This window comes from Macadamia integrifolia, chromosome 9, assembly GCF_013358625.1.
Source record: "Macadamia integrifolia cultivar HAES 741 chromosome 9, SCU_Mint_v3, whole genome shotgun sequence".
NCBI lineage: Eukaryota > Viridiplantae > Streptophyta > Magnoliopsida > Proteales > Proteaceae > Macadamia > Macadamia integrifolia.
In genome coordinates this window covers 11,577,315-11,587,753 of record NC_056565.1, presented here as the reverse complement: position 1 = coordinate 11,587,753, position 10,439 = coordinate 11,577,315, and the positions used below count along the sequence as shown (strand labels likewise).

At 38.0% G+C, this 10,439-nt stretch overlaps 1 long non-coding RNA gene across 1 annotated transcript; it reads left to right on the top strand.

Moving 5' to 3' along the window:
* Nucleotides 1-7,386: 7,386 nt before the first annotated feature.
* LOC122088649 lies at nt 7,387-9,193 on the top strand. Its single transcript, XR_006143109.1, has 4 exons — nt 7,387-7,437; nt 7,591-7,685; nt 8,110-8,183; nt 8,690-9,193. It is a non-coding gene; the product is annotated as an uncharacterized LOC122088649 (long non-coding RNA).
* Nucleotides 9,194-10,439: the final 1,246 nt, after the last annotated feature.

The following is a 10,439-nucleotide window of genomic DNA, read 5'->3' as shown; positions in this document are numbered from 1 at the left end:
TTTGACAAGATACTAATGTGGGACAAGAATACAAGATGAATAAGTTGGTCGGTTAAGTAGCAAGAAAGAATAATTAGGCATTATCTCTTCCAATTTCTATGTCTTAACAAATTTTTAGTATTGCATTCCCCCATTTTGCCCACTTGTTAACCTGTATATGTTATCCTCCGCGTGAATTCTTGGTTTAGGCTTGGTTCATTATCTGAAAAGCTGAACTTTGTTATCTTGCCATTCTTTTCGGGCGTGCATAGGGAAAAATCAAAATATTAAACTATGATTTAACTCCTGTGGACTCTTCAATATTTGGGTCGTTATAATTTTATTTTTCTCTCAAAGGCAATTCCCACTCTATTCACCTTGAACCTGCATTAACTTTTATACAGGCTCATTTATACCTTTCTCATTACATAATAAATAGTGGAAACCACATAGATACTCTCTCTCATATTATGACCATGTGGATTCCATATGAATATTGCCACTTTTCAACTGTTCATTGGTATATAGTGCCATAGATTCTTTCTTACATTGCTCTTGTAGGAAAACCTCCCCTCTCCTCCCTCTCCAAAAGAAAAATACAACCTTCAATAAGGGGTGTCTAATGCATCCAGAAATTTCTCACTTGTTTTCCGCAGGTGACACTTTTTTGCTTTGTCGAGCTTCGGCTGGGGATGTGTCTTTCATTAAATGCATCATTGATATCTTCTTCGGACAAAAAGTGGAGCTGCTTTTAGCTCCAATGTTGACATGGGAACTCGTAGGACCCTATGTCACACTCTAGGCTTTGGCGAAATGAATCCGTATGCGATCTACTTGGGAACCAATTTGTCACTCTAGAGCAGGATCAAGAAAATTTTTCCCCATCATTAAAAGAGTTCAAAACAAACTTGGCCTTTGGAAATCAAACCTTCTATTGTATGCTGGTTGTTCTTCCTTATCCAATATGCGTTTTCTACTGTTCCTTCATATATGTTTTCTACTATTCCTTCATATATGATGTCATGTTTTACTCTTCCTAAAAGTATTTGTAGAAATCTGGACTCAATCTACCTATACTTCTGAAATGGGGAGAATAACTCTTCCAAAGAATCTCATCTTATTGGCTGGCACAATATCTGCAAATCCAAATCTCAAGGTGGCTTGGGTATCCGAAGTTTTGAGACTCAAAATTGAGCCCTTCTCCTCAAGTTGGGATGGCATGCATTTACTGAAAGGGATGCTTCATAGGTCAAGACCCTCACTTCCAAGTATTTTTCTAACAGATCAATCTTCCACAAGGACACATTAAAAAAAAAAGTGGATGAGGAGCATTGTAATTATTCTCCCTACCCTTCAAAGTTGATTTTTATAAAAAATTGGAAATGGTAGGAAGGTTTATTTCTGGAATGATCCTTGGATCCCTTTCATGAATAATTTCTCAAGCAATGATTCCTATGATCAAAGACATGCTCCTCCTTCCCTAACCTATGTAAGTGATTTTATCTTAAATCATAATACCTGAAATGTTAATTTATTATCTACTATGATCCCACCCCATATTGTCACACATATTTTGAAAATTCCTATTTCACAAATTTATGGTCTACCACTAGATAAATGGGCTAACGCGCCCATGCAACCAAGCAACGGCTGATCTACGACTACCGTTGCCTTGACAAATACTTGGTATTATAAGCTCTATAAAACAGGGATCTTCACAACCAAATTGGCAGCTAAATTCTTATCTTCCACTGTGGCTACTAACAATTATGGATTCTCAAGCAGGTGTACATGCTTATCTCTTTGCTCACATTGGTGGCGGTTTCTAAGGAAACTCAAACCTCACCAGAAATTTAAAGTATTTTTCTGGAGGGTGGCGCTTGGAGGGGTCCCTACAAAGGACATTCTTGGGGAATGGACGGATATTGATCTAACATGTGGATTATGTCAGGAAAAGAAAAAACTTATTTTTCATATCTTTTTTCACTGTGAATTTTCCAAATGGGTCTAGACAACTAGCCCTTTGGGTCTGAGACTTGAAGCCCTTGGTGTAGCTTCCTTTCCTATGGCTTTCTTACATTTGTTTCAAAATGTTCCACATGAAAGTTTATCTAACTTTTTCATATAATTCATTATTATTTGTTATTATATATGAAACAATAGGAATGTTGTGATTTTTAAATAGGATAAACCTAACCCCGATGTGATCTTTCATTCGGTGAATCAATGGATTGGCCATTCCAGAATTTCTGATAATCCCAACCAGGTGATTTCAAACCAAGTGACACCCCATCCTCCTTATCTCCTTACTTGGAACCCATCAACTATAATTCGAGTGGGTGTCACTGATCAATTTAAAACAATATATGATTGAGCTTATTGTATAATTAATGAAAACAATATTTATTTATTTAAAGTTGATTTATATGATGACAGGAAACACTGATAAAGCATACACTTGGGGGTTGCTCATGGGAGTGAAACACGCGAAGGAGGACGGATGGTTATGTGGAGATATTTGGACTGACTCAGAGATAGTCCAATTTTTGTTGACTAACCATAGGAAATATCAATGGCCTTTACATGAAATTCCCCTCTTTTTAGAGATCCGACATTTTTTGACCAAGCTTAACGTTCATCTTAAACCTCTTGATGAGGATGTAATTAACTTCTCAAAATGACTAGCTTTTTTTTTCTGTCCTTTTTGATAGAGAAAGCAAAATAACATCAATTAAAGGTCCATACAATGCATATCTGACCTAACTATTTATTTATTATTATTTTTTTTTTTTTGCTAACGATAAGTATCCAGGCCTTCTGCCTGACTAGTCCCGTGGACCCATACTGACCCCACAACTGCATGGACCGGGTCATACCGAGGTTGAATGAGAACCATTCAACTTTCACTAAAAACAGTAAAGAGCACTAAACCCCCCCTGTGAGTGGCCCAAGATGTGCCTAGTGGGAGTCGAACTTAGGAAGTCCGATATATTGTTTATCTTCGATAGCCTGTAAGGCTAAATAATTAAGTACCTCTATTATACTGTTGTTAGTCTTCGAACAAAAATGGTGTTAACAGAGTAATTGCCCATCTCTCTTCGGAGAGATATTAAAAAACTATAATTAATCAGGGGGATATTTCTTAAGTTCCATTGAAACACTAATCATATTTCATCCCGATCACTCCAAATTGCATCCACTTTCACGTTCAGTTCTCTTGCCATACGAATACCCTAAAGCACTCCTGTAACTGTCCCTTCACCATCTTCTCTTGTTTGGGTTCTCACAAGGAGGATCCCAATCCCTTCCCCCATCTCCTATTGGGATGTGCAGACTCTGTTTTGATGCTTTTAATATATTTTTCTTCATATAAAAAAAAAAGGCGAGGGGTCTAACATCCAAAAGTGGAGAAACAAGACAATCGAATCACCCTATAAACTGTAAGAGTAAGGCTGCGTTTGGTATTGTTCTTTTGGAACGTTTGTGGATTTTTTTCATTCTAATGGAACAAAAAAACGGAATCTAGTGTTTGGTCCGTTTATAGTGAGAAACGATTTTTTTGGAACAAAAAATGAAAAAAAAAAACTACAAAAAGGGGAAATGAAGGAACGACAAAAACTCGTTCCAGATAACAATATGGGGCATTTTAATAAAATTGTTCCCGACAATTTCCCACAAACCCATCTTCCATTGTCACCTCTGCTAGTTGCCGATCGGCCCTCGCAGCTTGCTGGTGAATGCCTGCAAGCTCTCCTCAACCTCGTCTTCCACTGTTATTGCTGCAAGCTCTCTCTCTCTCTCTCTCTCTCGTCGTTAGGGTCTGCAACTCTACACAAGCCCGCTGCAAAGCCTTCTTCCTTACAAGCTCTCTCTCTACCGGTTTTGCCTCCGGTAAGGCGTCTGCAAGTCGTGGAGTGATGACATTATTGGACTCTATTGCTGGAGCGTCATCGATATCGAGAAATGGTGTCGACGCTGCAACAACTTTGATCGCATCATCTATTGTTCGCAAGTTTGTTGATTGTAGCAAAGGAACAATAATCGCTTCTTTGGTTACAAGTTCGGTGAAGCTGGGTTCTCCTCCATCACCAAGTTTCTCCCTTGTGTGCTAATCTGGTTCTCGTCCTCGCTGTCTCTTCTATCTCAAAATTTTGTTTTTGTTGGTATTACTAGAGTAGTTGTAGGGTTTTGACTTGTGGTCAATTGGGGTTGTGCTTGGGGTTTATATGATCAAAATGTCGTCTTTACCATTAAATTGTTCTTTTTGAACCTTGTTTAGGGAGTTTCAGGTACTGAATTGAGGAAGAATTGAATTTTTGTTTTTTGTTTTTTTGTGTTTACCAAACATCACAACTGTCGTTTTTACACTCTGAAACCGTTCCTAAAACAGATTTACCAAACACCCTTTTTTTGTTTAAAAATTGCATTTTGACACAAAAACTAAAATTTTCATTTTTGATACGAAACGTCGTTTTTAGAACAAAAATGTTACCAAACGCAGCCTAAGAAGCAATCTATGTTATTTGAGCAAATAAAGTAGAAATGATAAGTTAGGGTTTGAAAATTTTCTGGCCAAGATCAAGCTTGGGCCTGGGCTGGGATATGATTAGATACATGTACCTTAAGCTAGCTACCCCATTCAGGCATGAGTTGAACCTCTCTTATCCTCTATCAAAAGAAAAAAAAATCCAAGCTCGACTAAGGCTAACGATGATCAAGCAATCCACTTTTTACAAATAGATCACAAGATCTAGATTCAGCAGTCCTTGAAATCCATTGACGAGGTGATCTAAGATATATTAATTAATGTAAATCTCAAAATTTTTTGAGAGTTAATCCATCGACTCAAAAACGGGGCACTACTGCAGCTGTCAACACAATATAGCAGAGAAGAAGGAACATAATTAGAGACTGATGAGACAGTAAGAGCTGGACTTTTGGCTTCTTCAATATTTGGTTATTGATTTGATTTAGCTCTATTAATGATATAAACAAACCAAAATAAGTTAGGTTGTGTTTGTTCGTTACAAAATAAAGTATACAAATGAACTTTACTGACCATCACACTAAACAAAGCCCTGTAAAAACAATTTTAGGAGTGTTTAGTCCCACAATTCAATTTATTTAGATTCTTAAAAACGTTGTGGGGGTGCCCAATTCGTTTGTTGTGTTGAAACTTTATATGCTTGATCTCACGGTTCAGGTTTAATCTAAACTTCTTAAGGTTTGTAATGCAAATTGACTTTGAACCATCTATTTTAATAAATAACAGGAGATGAAATTTTTGTATAGAAAAAAAAATGGTAAAAAACAAGTTCAAGAGGCGATAGTACCCCAAAAAGGGATTTTTAGGATATTTAATTGGTACAAAAACCCTCTGTGGGAGATAGTGAGTGGTAGTGAGGATTCAACAACTAGGATGCATGTCAAGGTCTTCCCAACTATTGGAGCTTCACTGCCACTTACGGTAGAGGATTTGATTCCATTTATTTCTGAGTTGTGACTCCAATTCCTTAATTTTTAGTTTCGAATGAGTGGAAATAAGCCTGATCTCATCTCTCAATTTGGCTATCACTTCATCCTTTGCAGTTAAAAGCTTAATGATCTTCTCAAAGTTGTTTGGAGAAACCTCATCATGGATTTTCGTTGGATCAAAATCTTTGCTCAATCTAGCTTTCTCAATTGCTTGCATAACCTCCTAGTCTACTCTTAAAACATCCTCTTTCAGTTGCATATGAGAAACCTCTCTTACTTGAAGGTCCTTTTGTAGGTGATCCAACTGCTCTCGTAGTTTATTTACATGATCCCTATACTCCCTCAACGAACTGTGTTTTTCTAGTCAAGTTCCTTTAACAAGGACACACACTCTGACTGAGCTGTTTGAACTAATGCAACACTTGCATTTGCTGTAACTTGAGTAGCTGAGCTGATTCATCAGAAAAAAAAAAGAGTAGCTGAGAGCTGCAATCTTAGAGCATCTAGCTTCTTCAGGTACTACTTTGAAAGAAGACAAGTCAAAGGACCGGATGAGCAAATTGAAAAGGATCATGACTCACATCGAAATCTTCTACCGCGGTAATTCTTGGCAGAGGGTACGTGGGATGGTGACATTTGGCCAATGCCACTTGTATAGTGGATCATCACCTGTGCCGATCTGATTCTTGGTTTTGGAAATGAACTGGGTCGACCAAAACCCCCAAAAGGTAGAGGATGTAGATTTTAATCTGTTGTGTTCTAATCTGAACTGAGTCATAACTTCCTATGCTTAATCTGATATAGATTTTAATCATATAATTGTTGAATTAATTCAAAATAATAAATTTATACGTGCTCTCTCACAAAACAATGCCTGCGTACAATGACTGAGAGAAGGATACTGCCAAGGGAATGATTAGTCATTGAGATTCCTTTTTGTCGAATATAAAAAATAATAAAAAAATAAAATTAGAAATACGAAGTGGGGGAAGAATGGATCATCACGTTCATCTTTCAGTTGTCAAACACCTGTCACACTTCTTACTATTTAAATGGTGAAAAAGGGGTATATATAGGGTATGGATTCTCTATCTACATGGTGTCCTCTCCACAAGGGTAGTTACCAATGAAATAGAATCTCCCTTACATGGGTAGAGGATCTGAACTAGTTTATATAACCCAGTCGGCTGGTGACTAACCGCACTGGTTGCAGCCTCTGCTTGTAGAGTAGACGTTAGGTTTGTGGTCTAGGGATCAACTCCTGTCACACGCATTCCCCCCCCTTTCCTATCATCCCCCCTCCTCTCTTGTGTATAAGTAAAGTTGTGATACCCTACTTTCTAAACCCGGTCTAATTACTCGTATTGGCTTGGTTTGATCATATAGGGGCTGAACCGGAGAGAACCGACAAAAGTTCCATATGGAACATGGTAGCAAGAGTGTCCTTGAACTCGGGTTGGCCTGACAAGACCGAGCAAGTACCAAGTGTAATATGTGCACCCAAGCTTTGCACTTACACACACCACGAGGCCATGTACAAGAAGTAAAGGTACGTGCTAGTAATTTTTTGTGCCTATACAATTTAATTATAAGTATGAGTTTGTCCCCATTGAAGTCCAAGTGGAACACTAGCAATGGACTCACTAGAATGATATACCCACTTGAGATATACCCACTTGAGAATACCCACCTGAGATATACTCACCTGAGATATACCCACCTGAGAATGCCCACCTGAGATGTACCCACCTATAACTAGAAAATATTTTTGGGGGCCTAGGTATAAAAGAAAAGACATTTATTGTCTTTTCCCTCATTAATGATAGTTGGTCGGTGGAGAGTAAAGAAGAGAAAGAAAGAAGACAGGAAAAGGAAGAAGAAGAAGAAAGAAGAAAAGAAATAGACCGCAGAGCTTCATCGGAGCTGGGTCTTGGTATTTTGAGCCTGGATTAATGATCAGCTTACCGGGATCTTCGATTTGAGGTAGGTATTGTACATATTCCAAGGATTCTTAAGAAAACCCCTTTCTTAAACCCTCTTTTTAATTTTTGGGAAATAACCCACTTGGATCTTGCTAATCCTACTTGGATAATCAAATCTAAGGTCTAATGGAAGGTGTGTACAATGATTTTGAAGGATTTGAAAGGAGTGTTGGTGAAGATCTAGAGTATTTGAAGTTCTTGAGCTAAAGAAGTGAAATTTGGAGTTTCATTGATGTTCTTAAGAGAGAGGTAAGAATCTCCTTTTTCCTTTTGATTTGATCTTAGATATAGGTTGAGGATACATGATTGGACCTTAGATGAGTGATTTGAGTCACCGGATTACCCAAAACAAGTTTCCCAAGCCGGAGAGAAGATGGGGAAGAAGAAGATAGGAGAATTTTATTTCAAGACTGAGGGGTGTTCCAGACCCACCTGTCTTTGGGTCTCTAGCTCACCTGAGTTCCAACAACTCAATTTCTAAGCTCTGGTGTAACCGGCGGGCTCTGAAGCCCGCTTGTCTTTGACTGATGCCCACCTGTCTTTCCTGAATGCCCAAAATGGGTCCAAATTTGATGGGTAACCCTCATTATGATTCTAACCCCGATTTTAGTGTTGAAACATGATGATTTTGACCCCAAAATAGTGAAATGATAAACCATTATGTTTATGATAGGTTACACTCATTATACGCGTACCCACATGTTGAATCTCTTATGTGCCGAGTACAGGCACCGTGTACATACACAAGTAAGTGGGGAGTGGACTCTGATTTAATTTCGGAATGTTATGCATCACTTAATATGTGTTAGTCTAGTCATGTCATCATGTCACATGTGTGTAGACTAGACATCATGTATGTCATATCACGCATTATATGTGCATTTACATAACATGCTATGCTTTGTTTTATGATAAATATTCTTTATGTCTTGATGTATGTGATGGAAGAATTTCATATGGACATGATATGCATGCTAGATTAGATATTAGGAAAGAGAGATGAGGGGAAAAACTTACCACTTGGTTTGTAAACTCTAATGTTAGAAATTGAACTTATTGGGAGGTTTATGAGTGCTTCGAATCTCATATGAGAAAGTGCGATTGAACACAATAGAAATTGCAACTTGAAGGGATTTTATGAGTTCTTTGTTGTACCGATTATAATATGGATGTTTGTTGATGGTTTAGCTAATGACATTTCCACAATTTTCAGATAAGTTGATGCAGTTTGATTGCAATTTTTTGTTGTTCAGATTACTTCTTGCGGTCACGGTGACTATTTTGTTGATTAATATGGAGAGCTTATCTTATAGAGATCAGTTGGAACCTCAATTCTTCATTAAAGATCCCATCCAAAAACTCTGATGTAGATTTTAATGACGTATTTGGTGGCCCCCAAGGCATTCTTCAATACATGAATTGCGGCACAGTGTTGGAGATGCTCTGGATCTTATGCGTATGGAGAAGAAAGAGAAGGAGAAGAAGAAGCACTCGTCTCTTGCAGCTCATGGTCTGCTCTGAGCGGGAAGTTGGTTTTTTGTGAATAAGGTGAAATACAAGTGATGTTTAGGATTTTGGTTCTAAATGCATAGTGATATTTAGGGTTTGGGTACAAGAAGAACAAAAGGGTATAATGATCCTTCAAAATTGGGGAAAGTAAGGGGAGAATGATAGGTTTGTAAGTTTACCAATTTTGAGGATAATTTAGCCATTTCAAAAATATCAAATTGGATATGTCATCACTTAACCTTTAGCCACTAACGGAGTGGAAAAGTACAATACTTTTCTCCACTTGAAGTGCTGTGATATTGTCAGAATCTTCAAGGGAGATCACTGTAATTTACTCAAAAAGATAAGTTCCCAAAACGAATCACGACAGTAAAGCTCAGGATTGGCCCCCCAGCGGGAAGCGGGTGAGCGTTATAAGCCACCAGGAGCAACCATTGCATGTATAAGGTAGCCTTGTTTTCCGCAAGAGATTGGGGGACAGGTTCCCCCGAGCCTCCCATGGGGGGCCAGCCATGGCATGAAAGCTTTGGAACAGCAGCTAGACTGCCTTGCTCTTAAAAGCAGTAAGTAGGTAAACCACCTTCTCATGTCTCCGAACCTTCTATGAAGGGGCAAAGTCAACCTAACCGTTTACCTTTTCGTAAGCCACGCACTTTAAGCCAGGCCTTACATTAACAAACTTCACAGATCCCGCTCAATCTTTTACACTGATGTATTGTACTCTCTCGACCAGTCATCATAAGAAAATACTACTAAATCTTTCCAAATTGAGAGTGACATCCCATCCCATGATTAAAATATAATCGATACTGATCAATCCGAATCAATTTTAATTTAGACCGATCCCGAGACCGATCCCAATGTAATTGGACTCTTGGCTTCCTCGTGCAAGGAAATAGGAATGAGGTAAAAAGTAAAAACTTTTAGGAGGGAAATGATCAAAGTTTCCTGGAAGCCCAACATGCCACTCTCCCATGGGTTAAGTGGTAGTTAGAACATAATGCCGCCGCCCTTTATTTTCAGTCATACTAAATATTCTCAGTTTAATAAAGGGAATGGCTTACTGAGCCCGGTGACAATTGCCCATAGTTTTAGCTCACATATCGGATTCTCTATACGTATCGGATTTTGGGTATACTATTTACCATATCCAGTCTTTTCTTTATATGTAATTAGAATTTTTTTTTTTTTTTTTTTTGGGATGAGATGATCTTGGCTTTTCACATGTAATTTTGTTGAAACAATGGAAGAAGACTTGAACAGATCGAGAGAGATATATACAGAGAGAGTAAGGAATAACTATTATCATTACAAAAAGAACTACACCTTCTATCACACCACAAAAGAAGAAGAAGAAGAAGAAGTAGTACTCCTTGTTCAAACTGAATACATACAGATCATCAACTAATACTGGGATAAACATTTTCACTGCGTTTAAGAAGAACTACAACTACACCTTCTACCAGCAAAAAAAAAAAAAAAAAAAAGAACAAG